Here is a 14,642-nt window from a genome sequence, read left to right as displayed (position 1 = left end):
TATTAATATATATTGGGGATATATAGCAATATTTTATATAGAGAGAGACAGAATATATGTATATACTGGGAGTATATCTCCCTCTATAGATAAATATAGATATATGTATAAATATATATTATATATTATTATATTTAATATATGATCTATATTTAAGGTTATTATATTTAATATATGATATATAATATAATTATATATAATATTTTATATTTATATATTATATAAATTATAACATATTATGTATTATATATTATAATATGTTACATATAACATATTTAGATATTGTAAATATATGATATATAATATATATTAAATATAATATATCTTTATATTATAATATCTTAATACATTTATGTAATATATAGTATACCTAATATTGTTATGGACTAAATGTTTGTTCCCCCCAAATTCATATGTTAATATCCTAACCCACAATGTGATGGTATTAGAAGGTGGGACCTTTGGGATGTGATTAGGTCATAAGGGTAGAGCCCTTATTAACAAGATTAGTGCCAGAGAGACCCCTCATTCCTTCTGCTCTGTATGGACAGTGCAAGAAGGCACCATGTGTGAACCAGGAAATGAGCCCTCACTGAACACTGAATCTGGCAGCCTCTTGATTTCGGACTTCTAAGCCTTCCAAACTTGAGTAAAAAGTTTCTGTTGTTTAGAAGCCACCCAGTTTAAGGCATTTTGCTATAGTGGCCTGCATGGACAACAACACGTATGTTTGTTATCTATTTCAGGGACCCATTTCCTACCTCAAGTTTAGGGTAATTTAGGATGAAAAGGAGGAACATTAGGTTCATAACAACAAATTACTACGGGAATGAAATGAAACCAGAGAGGACAGTGGAGCATGAAGGTAATGTGTCCCACGGGAAGTGGGGGTGTGGGATATTTAGTGAAGGCTGGGAATAAATTAGCAAAAGTCGGAAGTCAGAATGAGGTGAAACAGGAAATACAGAGCTAACTGGGGTCGAGACAAGTGTTAGGTAATAAGTGAGGAGGAAAACACGTCCTAGGAACATGTAAGGACAAGCCACAGCCTGGCAAGACAGGAAATGGCCGGGAGCTCCCGAGAAAGGTCAGCAAGGCAGGTGGCCTGCATGACCAAACACCCTTTCCTCTGTACGCCATGCTTGTAACATCTCCTGCTGTGGTATAAATCAATTTTTGCAAGGCTAACATTGGCTCTGGGGAAGGAGAGTGAGCAGGTACCTGGGAATACCTAGTTGAGGCAACATGTTTGGGAGAAGAGATAGGTGCCCTGGTGAAAGATCCAGGAGCAGTGACCCAGGGGTGAGGGGCTGCTGCTCAGAGCACCTTGCAAAACTCACCATGGAGACCCATGCAGGTGAAAAGTCTAAATTCTATGTTGGCCTTTTTTTAGGACAACAGACATCTCAATAACAAAAATAATGTTCAAGATAAGCAGAGAGAGACCTGGCATGTAAGCAACAAAAGGACATTTCACCAAGACAGAAAGCAAGGAGCACATAAGGATTTTAGGCTAGACATAAAATAAAATGAACATGTTCACTCTGCAATGAAACATTTAGAAACTGCATTTCAACCAAGACAGTAAAAGAACTAAAAGATTATGGTAAAATACAACAGATCCGAAGTACCTGAATTTTTTTTCTAAGTAAAATAGGCAGAAAGTCTGTAAAGTAAAAATTGGTGTCAGCAATATTTACAAGATAGTATGATGAGCTCTTTGATGGGAGTGTTTCTGGAGTGACTTCACATTCATTAGTACAGTTCCATCAAAGCAGGCCACATAATCACATCAGTAGACAGACATGAAAATATTTTTCTTTCTTAGATGTCTATTCATTTTGAAATAAGCTTGTGGTAAATGAAAGCAATTTCTGTTAATGCACGTTCCATCCATAATTTATTTTTGTCAGCTCATTCTAGAATTAAACATTCATAGCAAAATTGCCGTCATTGTGTGAGCATATTAATAGGCAATTACAAACTGTTGTCACTGGAAACCAGATCTATTTCAATAATCAACCTTTTCTTGGCAAAATTTAGCTTGGTGTTACTTGCATAGCTGAAGAAAGAGACATGACACTGGATCCCCCGGTCTTTTCCGATCTATTTCAATAATCAACCTTTTCTTGGCAAAATTTAGCTTGGTGTTACTTGCATAGCTGAAGAAAGAGACATGACACTGGATCCCCTGGTCTTTTCCGATCTATTTCAATAATCAACCTTTTCTTGGCAAAATTTAGCTTGGTGTTACTTGCATAGCTGAAGAAAGAGACATGACACTGGATCCCCCGGTCTTTTCCCTCTTCCCTTCTCCTCCTAGTCTATCGTGAAAGGCACTTGAAAAATCTGGTCTGATTCTGAATGAGACAGCCCAAGAGGCAGAGCTTTTTCTTTTCAGATGCAACTCACATTGATGATTGACAATTCTTCGGGCATGCTCTTGGCCGCATGGCAAAATTATCTCTGTGTATGGTATGCCAGGGAGACTTTGTTCTATCTGTGTTATTTCTCCACTGTGGGAATCTTATTAATCTGAAGTTAGTGACTGAGTTGGAGCTAACACTCAAATTTAATCTCGTGCTTTATTTGAAGAGCATCTATTCAATAAATGTATAGTAGAAATAATATTTTAAGTAAATACTGAAACTACTTCCATGAACACAGTTTTCAAGCACTTCCAAGTGTCTAGAAGCATCTGTTTACTTGTAAATGCTTGACACACTCATTGGAAGTCACTCTTGTTTCTTTATTAAGGAAATTTCCTTGTGAACCACTTTCAGATAAATTATTTCCAATGAGGCTCTTTTTAATATCTGTACACATAAAAGTACCAAAATATGTTTCTCCAAAAATTTGCAATTCCTTCCATAAGTTGACTTCCAACTGGATACAACTAAGGCTATTGTACAAATATGTATTAATTCATTCCATAAATATGGGCTGGTGCCTGCTGTGTGTACAGGGACTCTGTGCATACAGGGACTTGGGCAGCTGTTGACTTCACTGGCTCCTGGTAACTAAGTACATAACGTTTAAGGCTCCAGTGGTGATGCAGAGAAGGAAGTGAGAAAGTCTCTTTCCCTGAAGAAAGCTGTAATCCATGAAGACAGAAAAATCCATATGTACAAATGATTCAAACATGGGCTTGGCCTTATTTTTTATAAACATTTTTTCCCGCACATACTATGCTCTAAGTACTTCCTACCTTCAGCTTTTACAGGCCTCCGACAAACTAGGTGAGAGCGATACTCTTAGTTTCTCATTTTCAACCTGAGACTGAGAGGTTAAGAAACCAGTACAAGATCACACAGCCAGTAAATTCTAGAAAAAAGCCAAAGTCCAATGCTGGTGTTTTAACCTTCATATGAAGTTGCCCATTCTTATGTGATAAATTATAGTTGCAGAGACTTTCACACATTATGTTCTCAGGACCTCTCCTTCCCTTCACACATCTTGAGGATCCCCTAACTTCATTTATGCAAATAAAACTGAGCTAAACTTTGCCAAGGGAATTCTCATGATTAAAACTGATCTAGATTTTAACTACTACTGCTAAGAATTGTTCTTTATTATGTTAGTAATTAAAACTGTGACATTTTAAATTTATTTAATATATAACATTAAGTTAATTTAATTTATGAAAAGTAGGTATTGACACATTTTAAAATTGCAATGTAAAACTATTATGATGTTAACATAAATAACAAATTTCTGCTAAATAAAACTACATTTTCCAAAACTAACAAAAATTAGTCAAAGATGGAATTTTTACATTTTTGCAAATTTTTTTATTGCCTGGCTTAATAAAGTCAGCTGGATTCTCAAGAGACTTCTGTAGTTAATCGACTGAGATACAGCAAATCATGCAGCCTCTAAAAATGCCTACTGTATACTTCTAAAAGAATGATTTTTTAAATGTAAATAGCACCTTAGTATTATTAAGAAAATGATTTTAACCTTGCAGATCCCTTGTAAAGACCTCAGGGCCATCATAGGGTCCTTGGGTTGCATTATATAAACCACTCATTCATTGATTACTGTAGGGCCTGATATGGTTTGAATCTGTGTCCCCACCCAAATTTCATGTGGAATTATCATCCCCAGTGCTGGAGGTGGGACCGGGCGGGAGGTGATTGCATCATGGGGGTGGTTTCTCATGTTTTAACACCACACTTCCTTGGTGCTGTCATTGTGATGGTGAATTCTCTTGAGATCTGGTTGTATAAAGGTGTGTAGCACCTTCCCGTCACCCCCTGCACTCTCTCTCTCTCAGTCCTGCTCCTGCCATTTAAGACGTCTGCTCCTGCTTTGCCCTCTGCCAAGAGTAAAAGCTCCTTGAGGCCTCCCCAGAAGCAGATGCTGCTGTGCTTCCTGCCTGCAGAACCATGAGCCAATTAAACCTGTTTTCTTTACAAATTTCCCAGTCTCATGTATTTCTTTACAGTGGGGAAAACAGACTAATACAGTGCCTTAGGCACTGTGCATTGGGAGCTAAAGAGAAGTCAGGAGAGACATCAGAAATCTCAAACTCAGTGAAAGAAAAGAGCTGTAAAATTTTATTTCCCAAATTCTTATTACAAAAAATTCCCTAACATACAGCAAAGTTGAATTTTATCATGAATGTCCGTATACCAACAAACCTCCTAGAGTCTATTACTAACATTTTACTGTATTTGCCTTTTTCCATATCTAGGCATCAGTTCATCCCTCCCTCCATCTGTCCACCAAACCATCTTATTTTTCATGCATTTCAAAATACGCTGCACAACATCATCACATTTTTCCCTAAAAACTTCAGTATTTATAGGTTTAATTGAAATTTAATATTCATATACACATTTTTTCTCTTGCTGTAAATTTAAATATAATGAAACATGCAAGTCTTAAGTATACATTCAATGAGATTTGATGAATATATAAACTTGTGTTACCCAACCTCTCTCAAGGTACAGAATGTCACTATCTCCCCAGAAAGGCCTTGATATTGCTTCTCAGCCAGCCCTCACCTACATCCCAAGGATGTAACCACTATTCTGATTGTTCTATCATAGATTAGTTTTGGCTGCTATAGAAACTTCATATAAAATGTACTCTTTCGTGTAAGACTTATTTTTCACTGCATAATGTTGTTTGCCAATCGTACATGTTTTGCATATATCAATAATTTGTTTCTTTTTTGCTGAGTAAAATTCCATTGTATGAATGTATCAATTTGTTCACTTCTTCTTTTATTGATCACTTAAACCATTTCCAGTTTTTGTCTATTTTGAATATAACTGTTAGGAGCATTCTTGTGCAAGTGTTTTTGTGAACATACATCTTCATTTCTTTTGCGTAAATGCCTAGTTACAGAACAGCTAAGATTGTTTAGTTTCATCAGAAAGCTACCAGAACATTTTCTTGAACTCCCAGCCTCAAGTGATCCTCTCACCTCAACCTCCCAAAGTGCAGGGATTACAGGAGTGAGCCACTATGCCCAGCCTCAGGAATTTTTCTAAAGTAGATGAAGTAGATGGACCATTTTTCTTGCACATCAACAAGGTATGAGAGTTTTTGTTGCTCAACATTCTCACAGACATTTTCTATTTGTGGTCTTTTGAATTGTGGTAGTCTAACAAGTATGTGGTGGTCTCATCATAATGGTGATTTGTAACTTCCTGATGACAAGAAGCTGAGAACTTCATGTGCTTGTCTGCCATTTATCTGTGGGGAATTCTGATTTGTTTCTGCCTGAAGGGAGTCTGAGAAGGCTGCATGGAATAGTGGAAGAGGCTTTCACAGGACAGACCAGCCAGGAGGACATCCATGCAGATGAGGACGGATGAAGTGCTAAAGCCCCAGGAGTGTTCAGAGAGGAAGAAGAACAGGATTTGGTTGGAGAAGAAGATCCTTGGAGGTAGGTCAGTGATCTATGGAGTCATGAACTGTATTAAACGGGAAAATTAAGAAGCATAAGTTTATTTAGTCATTCAGGATGAATTAAAATCTTGAACAAAAGAAGTACACAGCTGGATTTGTCTGTGTACAAAATAGATGGAGGGAAGAGAGACTACTGGGTGGCCAGGTAGGAAGTTAATGCAGGAGATCAGGTGAGAGAGGTGAGGGAGAGTTTGAGTTAGATTTAAGCAGGTCTCAGCATCTGGAGTGGGAGAGAAGTGATGGGTCATCTGGAGAACTTGACTCTGTTACTGGGGTATTTGGGGCAGAGATGGAAGTAAAAGAGATAAATCTGAGTCTTTTATTCCACATGTCAGGTTCAATAGTGGTATCATTTCCTTAAATAAGGAGCAGCATTGTTTAAAGCAGAGGACCTGATTCAAACCCAGCTCTCGTTTCTGGTTGGGTGGCCATGGGAAAGTTATTCAACCTACAGTGCCTCAGTTTATTCACTGTAAAATGGATGCAAATAAAACATCTACTTCATAACGTGATGGGGACTAATTCATTTAGTTCATTTATTCCTTCAACAAATATTTATACTCCTGAAATGTAGAGAGGAATACATGACATGTTACAAGCAGTCAGTAAACATCAGGTCTCATAATAATAAACAGGACATTGAGACATGGTGTTGAGGGGAGTTCATGCATATGCTGTAGGACTTTCTCCTTATTTCAGCTAAGAGCTGGGTCCTTGTCATACAGCCATGAAATACTAGGCTCACAGACACTTTGAAGGGTGAGAAAAATGGAATTTATTGGGTGAAAAGGAAAAAAAGGGGAAACAGGGACTCTAGCAGAGCACGAGTCCTGCTAGTCTAGGCTTCCTGCCTCACAGATTGAATCCCAGGTTCCACAACCAAACAGGAGAGGCCAGGTTCCTCCCCAGCCGCAAAGCACAAACTTCCCGAGGCTCCACCCCAATGCACACTCCTCCCAGTGCTCAGGCCAGTTGGAGTTTCTCCAAGGATCCTTTCCCGCCTGGCTGCCTCAGACCCCCTCTAAAGAAGGACATCGGACTGCCCGTAGATTAAGGATTAGCCCAAGACCAGTCTTAACTGCCTTCTGCGGGTAGGGGGCGCTGTTTTGGGGGAAATGACAGTCAGCGTTCCCTCCGAGGCTGATCAAAGGGTTCCCAGAAGAAGGCGCCATTGTCAGAGGCTTTGGTTGCATGACCGTTGGAGTTCCATGGCCTGAAGGCGAGAAGAGACAAACTGGGTTATTAGAAAACATCTATCAAACCAAAAGAAAACAAAGGGAGGGGTAAGGACAGCTCAAAAGTCCCGAGGCCTTTTACCAGTCTGCACAGGGAGGGAGAGGCCAAAAGCCCAAGTGGCAAAAAACAACAACAACAACAACAACAAAAACCTTTGCCCTTTAGCCAGCATCTTGGGCTTCTGGGTTTCCTTCCCCTTAGCCCAATCCTAAACCAACCGGTTTAAGGTTTGGGAAATTAACTCTTTCTGGTTTGAAAGATGCATCTGAGAGTAGTGTCCTGTAGTACGGGGACACAACTGCCTATCAGTGAAAAGAGAGCCAAGGAGGAGAAAGGAAAAAAAGACGGCATTTTTCAGAGGAGCCCCAAGGGTTCAGGATGCATTTGAAAGGGGTATAGATTGAGGATGAATGGCTACCCATCTAGAAAGAGGGGAGCAGTCATCCCTGGTTCCCTTCTCCTCCTAGCAGATACACGAGGGGGACAAAGAAGAGCATCCTCTTTCCCTCTTCCATCCTTGCATCCCTGAGTCTGGGTGACCTTGGCAGGCACCTCCCATGGGTGCTAAAGTGGCTTGCACCCATGAAGCAGGAGGGCCTAGAGAATAGGAATTATCTGCTCTCACCTATGTCTTTATCCCTCCTACTGCATTTATGCCATGGATACTAGCATGACCTTTACCCATGAGATGGAAGGCTTGGCTTGATCTGCAGTAATTAACCATACTCATCTGTGCTGTACATTTTAACTTCTATTATCATCTGCCTCTGGATCCCTTAGATCCAGTTTTCTTCCTAGGGCTTTGACCCAAAGCTTGTAATTGAGTTTGGGACAAAAATGTGTCTCCTGGGGGTTGCATGGACTCCTTATCATAAGCTGAATGCTAAGGTGAAGATGTGGGATTAAATCCTCCTCCAACAAGGGAGAGAAAAGATGTCTTGTGACACACCCAGATAACTGGTGGCTATAGTTATGCTTGCTAGGATTTGGGTGCATGGTGCTTGGCTTTGGTTAGCTCCCTTGATCTTACCTCCCCAAACGGAAACCTCCAGGTGATAGGCACCCTATTTATACCCATCACTTGGCAGGATTTGCAGGAAAATTGCACAGTACTAGAATATTGATCCAGATTTTTACATTACCCATCCCTCTTTTTCTTTCTGAGCTGCAGCCAGAGATTGCTGGTAGGTTCACAGGAATAAGCAGGGTTAGTCTAAAAATGTAGGCAATACTTAAAAACAACTAGTGAGTTTAGAATTTAATGACAAATGTATAAGTTTTGAAAGATAATTTCTCTCTCTCCAGTCCCCATTTTTGTTAAAAAAAAAAAAACAAAAAAAAAACAAATCATGATAGGACTGAGTTGTTTGCAGAACAGACTTTAGTCTTATACTTGGCCTGTTTATTTGTATAAAGTGCAGCAAGAATAACTATTTCTACATAGGCCTTTTAGATTGGCTTTGATGGAACTCTATGCCACAAGGAGTCTCAGGTAAGACCTTTCAAAGCTGAGCCCATTCATGCGTTTGTATCTTCAAATACCTGTGAGTTGAGTGATCCTTTCCTCTTAAGGTCCCAAGATAAACTTGGAGCTCCCAGGCCTGTTAGAAAGTGACATTCTTTATTGAACACAGGTCAGGAACCCTGTACAGGGACTGTGTAGGCAAGGGTATGAGGCTAGTTTCTCCTAAGGGGCTCTTATCAGCTCTACAAGTCAAGCTTGACTCCTTTAAGTGGAAGCATACGCTTTCAGTCCAAGCCTTGATAAAACAACCAGTTTCTCCAATTGCATCCTATTGCAAAAGAAAAGTGAATTCTTATTGCATTGATGCAAACAACTATATTTCCATAAGTTATGAATACTCACAGATAGTTTCCAAATTCTGGAGAAGCCAGCCAGAGACAGAAAATATGCTACAAATTTTGTTCACAGGAGTATACCTTACTCAATTATTAATGGCCATAAATAGTTCAAAATAAGTTTCCTTGACTCTGAAAATCAAAACAAGGATCAGCAATACTCCAAGAAAAAGTCAAAGAGTTTGCTTCAGCTTTCTGAGTTCAGTGCATTTAGTTAACACTTGTTTTGCTTGATATTCATGAACATTTTAGCTTTCATGAGTCCTGTACATCTTCCTTTATTCCAATGTCACAACCTCCAAAGTTATCAGAAACTTGTATTTGAGAGTACGTTTCAAAGTGCTATCAGTTATTATAAACTATCTTTTGAAAAGGATTAAAACAAAACACCAATTGTCTGTGAATAACAAAATGTTCAGGGTAGTCACAGTTAGAAACACAATTGACAAGTTTGCTTATCTCTGTGGCTTACAATAACTTAAAAACCTTAACTGTGTTTGATAGCATATACTCAGAGATTAGAATTTTAGAAATCCCATACAATTTTGGAACATATATTAGCCTTATTCACAAAAATATAACCTAAAGAAGATTGAACATCATTTTGGCAATCTCATGTACCTAACTTATCAAATAATCCTGTTTACATCTCTTTTCTGGGCACTCTGGGGGCCCTTCTGGAGCTTCCAAAAAGAAGATTTCAGGAAAGACTATTTTGAAACTGTAGTTTGATTTTGGGAAGGCTCTGAAATGTGTTAGAGGTTTAAAACACTTGATGTAATGAAATAGAATTCCAGATTGCCATAAATTATTTATTTTGCCAAAATGATGACTCAGAAATTTTAAAGAAGCAAAAATCTTTTATAATCCTGTACAAATTTTGCTGAAGAGCAGACCAGTGCCTTAAGAAAACCTTGTTGTGCTTTTATTTCAATGCTCAATTTACAGAAAAACTATATAAAACCCTTTTGAATTTAGTTAATGTTTACACACAGAATTTCTTCTGCAAGATTAATTTTTAGAAACCTTTCAGAATGTGTTTGAATCTTCAGCTTTATCCTAATTCAGAACAATTCTTAACCCTAGGTAAGAATTTACATTTTCATGCTTTTTTATAATCTCTTACTAAAAACACATTTTACTGTTTTTACACACTTTGCATATAAATCTATTTTCAGTAGTTTCAATTACATGTCATAATGGTAACTTTTACCAATGTTAACTTTAATGTAAAACCTGGTAAGTTGTTTTAATTGCATGCTAAGTGCAACCAAGGTTTGACTCCTTCCAGCATAACTAAGGTTGTGGTTAGTTCCGTATGTCCCTAGGCCTTACCAATTGTGAAGCTAACAAGTCAAATAGTTCTCAGAACCCAAAAGGCAGTTTATAACCTTAAAACACTTAGCAAATCTTGCATCTGACCTGCACAATTTAAGCCCACCTGTTTACATTTTGATGGCGTCTGCATTTTACCAATAATCTTTAAGGCTGTTTTTATTTCTCAGAGATTAAAATCACGTGAACTGAAAGGTACCACAGTTCTTCCCTTTAAAAAATATTCTATCCTAGCACATGTCTTCCTTTAGGCCAAGTTAATTAGAGCTCTTTTTACAGATATCATTATGCACAACACATGTATAACTACACAAACAGGCAGAAGAAAACCCAGTTGGTGGGTGGAGCCCTTTAAGAGAAGGGGCTAGGAAAACATGCCAATATTAAACCAGAGAGGAATCATTTCCTAAGGCAGGATATCTAAACAAAACCTTGCCATGGGGCTATAGGCCACAGCCCCAGGGTGTAAAACAAGATGGAGGCCTGCGGTGAAGTTGCTGCAAACCATATAGACATGCAAAGTACACCAGATTGGCTGTAGCTTAAGACCAGCCTCACAAATCCTTTTTTACAATTAAAACTTTACAGAGGATTTAACAGTGATCCTTATCATTCCTAGCCTAGTAAAACGTCTTCTAAAAGGAAAAAGCAAGGTTTTTCCTTGCTTTTTCCTTTTTAAAAGTTAACTGCTGACAGAGTGGAGAAAGGGATGAAAAAAAAAAGTTTAAAAATGCCTGGGGATATTAGCCCTTTGTCAGATGAGTAGGTTGCAAAAAATTTCTCCCATTTTGTAGGTTGCCTGTTCACTCTGATAGTAGTTTCTTTTGCAGTGCAGAAGCTCTTTAGTTTAATTAGATCCCATTTGTCAATTTTGGCTTTTGTTGCCATTGCTTTTGGTGTTTTAGACATGAAGTCCTTGCCCATGCCTATGTCCTGAATGGTAATGCCTAGGTTTTCTTCTAGGGTTTTTATGGTTTTAGGTCTAACGTTTAAGTCTTTAATCCATCTTGAATTAATTTTTGTATAATGTGTAAGGAAGGGATCCAGTTTCAGCTTTCTACATATGGCTAGCCAGTTTTCCCAGCACCATTTATTAAATAGGGAATCCTTTCCCCATTGCTTGTTTTTCTCAGGTTTGTCAAAGATCAGATAGTTGTAGATATGCAGCATTATTTCTGAGGGCTCTGTTCTGTTCCATTGATCTATATCTCTGCTTTGGTACCAGTACCATGCTGTTTTGATTACTGTAGCCTTGTAGTATAGTTTGAAGTCAGGTAGTGTGATGCCTCCAGCTTTGTTCTTTTGGCTTAGGATTGACTTGGTGATGCGGGCCTTTTTTGGTTCCATATGAACTTTAAAGGGCTAATATCCAGAATCTACAATGAACTCCAACAAATTTACAAGAAAAAAACAAACAACCCCATCAAAAAGTGGGCGAAGGACATGAACAGACACTTCTCAAAAGAAGACATTTATGCAGCCAAAAAACACATGAAAAAAATGCTCACCATCACTGGCCATCAGAGAAATGCAAATCAAAACCACAATCAGATACCATCTCACACCAGTTAGAATGGCAATCATTAAAAAGTCAGGAAACAACAGGTGCTGGAGAGGATGTGGAGAAATAGGAACACTTTTACACTGTTGGTGGGACTGTAAACTAGTTCAACCCTTGTGGAAGTCAGTGTGGCGATTCCTCAGGGATCTAGAACTAGAAATTCCATTTGACCCAGCCATCCCATTACTGGGTATATACCCAAAGGACTATAAATCATGCTGCTATAAAGACACATGCACACGTATGTTTATTGTGGCATTATTCACAATAGCAAAGACTTGGAACCAACCCAGATGTCCAACAATGATAGACTGGATTAAGAAAATGTGGCACATATACACCATGGAATACTATGCAGCCATAAAAAATGATGAGTTCATGTCCTTTGTAGGGACATGGATGAAATTGGAAATCATCATTCTCAGTAAACTATCGCAAGAACAAAAAACCAAACACCGCGTATTCTCACTCATAGGTGGGAATTGAACAATGAGAACACATGGACACAGGAAGGGGAACATCACACTCTGGGGCCTGTTGTGGGGTGGGGGGAGGGGGGAGGGATAGCATTGGGAGATATACCTAATGCTAGATAACGAGTTAGTGGGTGCAGCGCACCAGCATGGCACATGTATACATATGTAACTAACCTGCACATTGCGCACATGTACCCTAAAACCTAAAGTATAATAATAATAATAAAAAAAATGCCTGGGGAAGAACCTCTTATTCTTATGCAACTGGTTCCTCCACCCAGGAGAAAAGCTTAATTGCTTTGGGATGGAGCTGGCCTTCCTGGCCAGGGAAAGTGGAAACTCCATGGGCACGTGGGAGGAAACACCAACCAGCAGCCTGGGGTGCCTTGGGCCATGTGTCCCAGCCCCGGCAGGGAGGGGAGGGTGGTGGGGAGCTGCTGCTCACCTGGCCATTCCACAAAAGGAAGAAAAAGATCATGGACAGGCCCCCAACCCCCAGTGGAGGTGGGGGCATGGTTTCCTCTACCATCAGATGTCCAAGGATTAAAAGACTTAGAAATGAGAGGGAAAAAGATTTCTCGGTTTACATCTCACTCACCCTTCTCAAGCCCCACATTATGAGCACCAAAAATGTAGGACCTTCTCCTTAGTTCAGCTAAGAGCTGGGTCCTTGTCACATGGCCATGAAATATTGGGCTCACAAACACTTTGAAGGGTGAGAAAAAAAGAATTTATTGGGCAGAAAGGGGAAAAAGTGGAAACAGGGACTCAGCCCAGTGAGAGTCCTGCAAGTACAGGCTTCCCACATCACAGATTGAATTCCTGCTTCCATCTCTGAACAGGAGAGGCCAGGCTCCTTCCCTATGGCAAAGGGCAGGAACTTCCCGAGGCTCCACCTCAGTGCACACTCCTTCCAGTGTGCAGGTCGGTTGGAGTTTCTCTGGGGACCCCTTTACACTTGGCTGTCTCACATACACATCCTGCCTTTAAATGCGTTTTGCTGTTGATAAAACACTTCTGCACATATTATTCCATTTAATTCTCCTTCAAACTGTGAGATCTGGATATTGTTATCCAAATTTAACTCACCCAGGGTAGAAGCAAGAGATGGACATGTGAAAATCATCAGAAACCAGGGCCGAGAGGAAGCCCAGATGTTGGGAATGTGGAAGGAGAAGAAAGAACTTGGGGAGTTCTCCAGGTGAGAGTGTAGGAAGCTGGGATCTGAAGACAGAGTTCAGGCTAGAGGGATGCACAGTTTCCTCTTGCTACACAGGGGACCCTTGCTAATTAACATTTCTCAGTTCCACCTCCCCACCCCTGACTCCCCTGGCAAGATCCAGTCTCTCTTCACTAGACCCAAGAGTTTCTTTGTTCCTGCATTGATTTTTCCTCTTGAGATCTCCTTCTCCTTCTCCACAGATGCCTGTGGAATGGGGACATATTGACACTCCTAGGAAGACTGTAAGATCCTGGCCATGTGACACTAACTAATAAAATAGCCACATAATCTACTAAGTGAGCATGCACTAGCATTACCCAACTAGGCAGTAGATGTAAAACTGTCAAAGAAAGTTTTATTCAATATGAAAGAACTTCAGCACATAAAATAAATTTATGTAATCCCTTGGATTTTATAGAAGACAGTTATTAAAGTAGAGGTTTCTGTAAAACAAACAAACAAACAAAAAAAAACTTTTCAAACCTTAGGTCAGAGCACACCAAAGAGGACTGTAAGAGAGATAACTACTGATAATGACTCAAGTGTACCATTTGTTATTTATGATTTCTGAAAGTCAGAATGGTATCCTCAACTCGCACTTTGAAATTGAATTCTCTGAAAAACAGAAAAACAGAAGTCCCAGTTAGCGTTTTCCAGGAAATATTGACTGAGATTCAGATTTAGAAAAAATGGTTTTGTACAACATTTATTTGACAATTAAATGTCTATATGTCTATCAGGGAGAAAGTTAAATATTTGTTTATCTGTTCAGATAAATGCTACTTTCTACCTCAACTTGGAACACTGACATGCATCCTTATTTCCTGAGTGGAAGTGATGTTTCTCCAATCTTCTGCCCTTCGTGGCAGGAGGATTTACCAGGAAGCACATGACCTTTCTTTCTTTTCTCATCTGCTTTTGAGCCTTGTAATCAGCAAAATAATTATCCAGAAATAGATTGTGTGATCTTGCATCTTTCATGCAAATAAAAAAGATTTATTTTCGCAGTAAACTTGACTTATCAAATAGA

Source organism: Pongo pygmaeus, chromosome 4, assembly GCF_028885625.2.
Source record: "Pongo pygmaeus isolate AG05252 chromosome 4, NHGRI_mPonPyg2-v2.0_pri, whole genome shotgun sequence".
NCBI lineage: Eukaryota > Metazoa > Chordata > Mammalia > Primates > Hominidae > Pongo > Pongo pygmaeus.
This window is presented reverse-complemented; position numbering follows the sequence as displayed.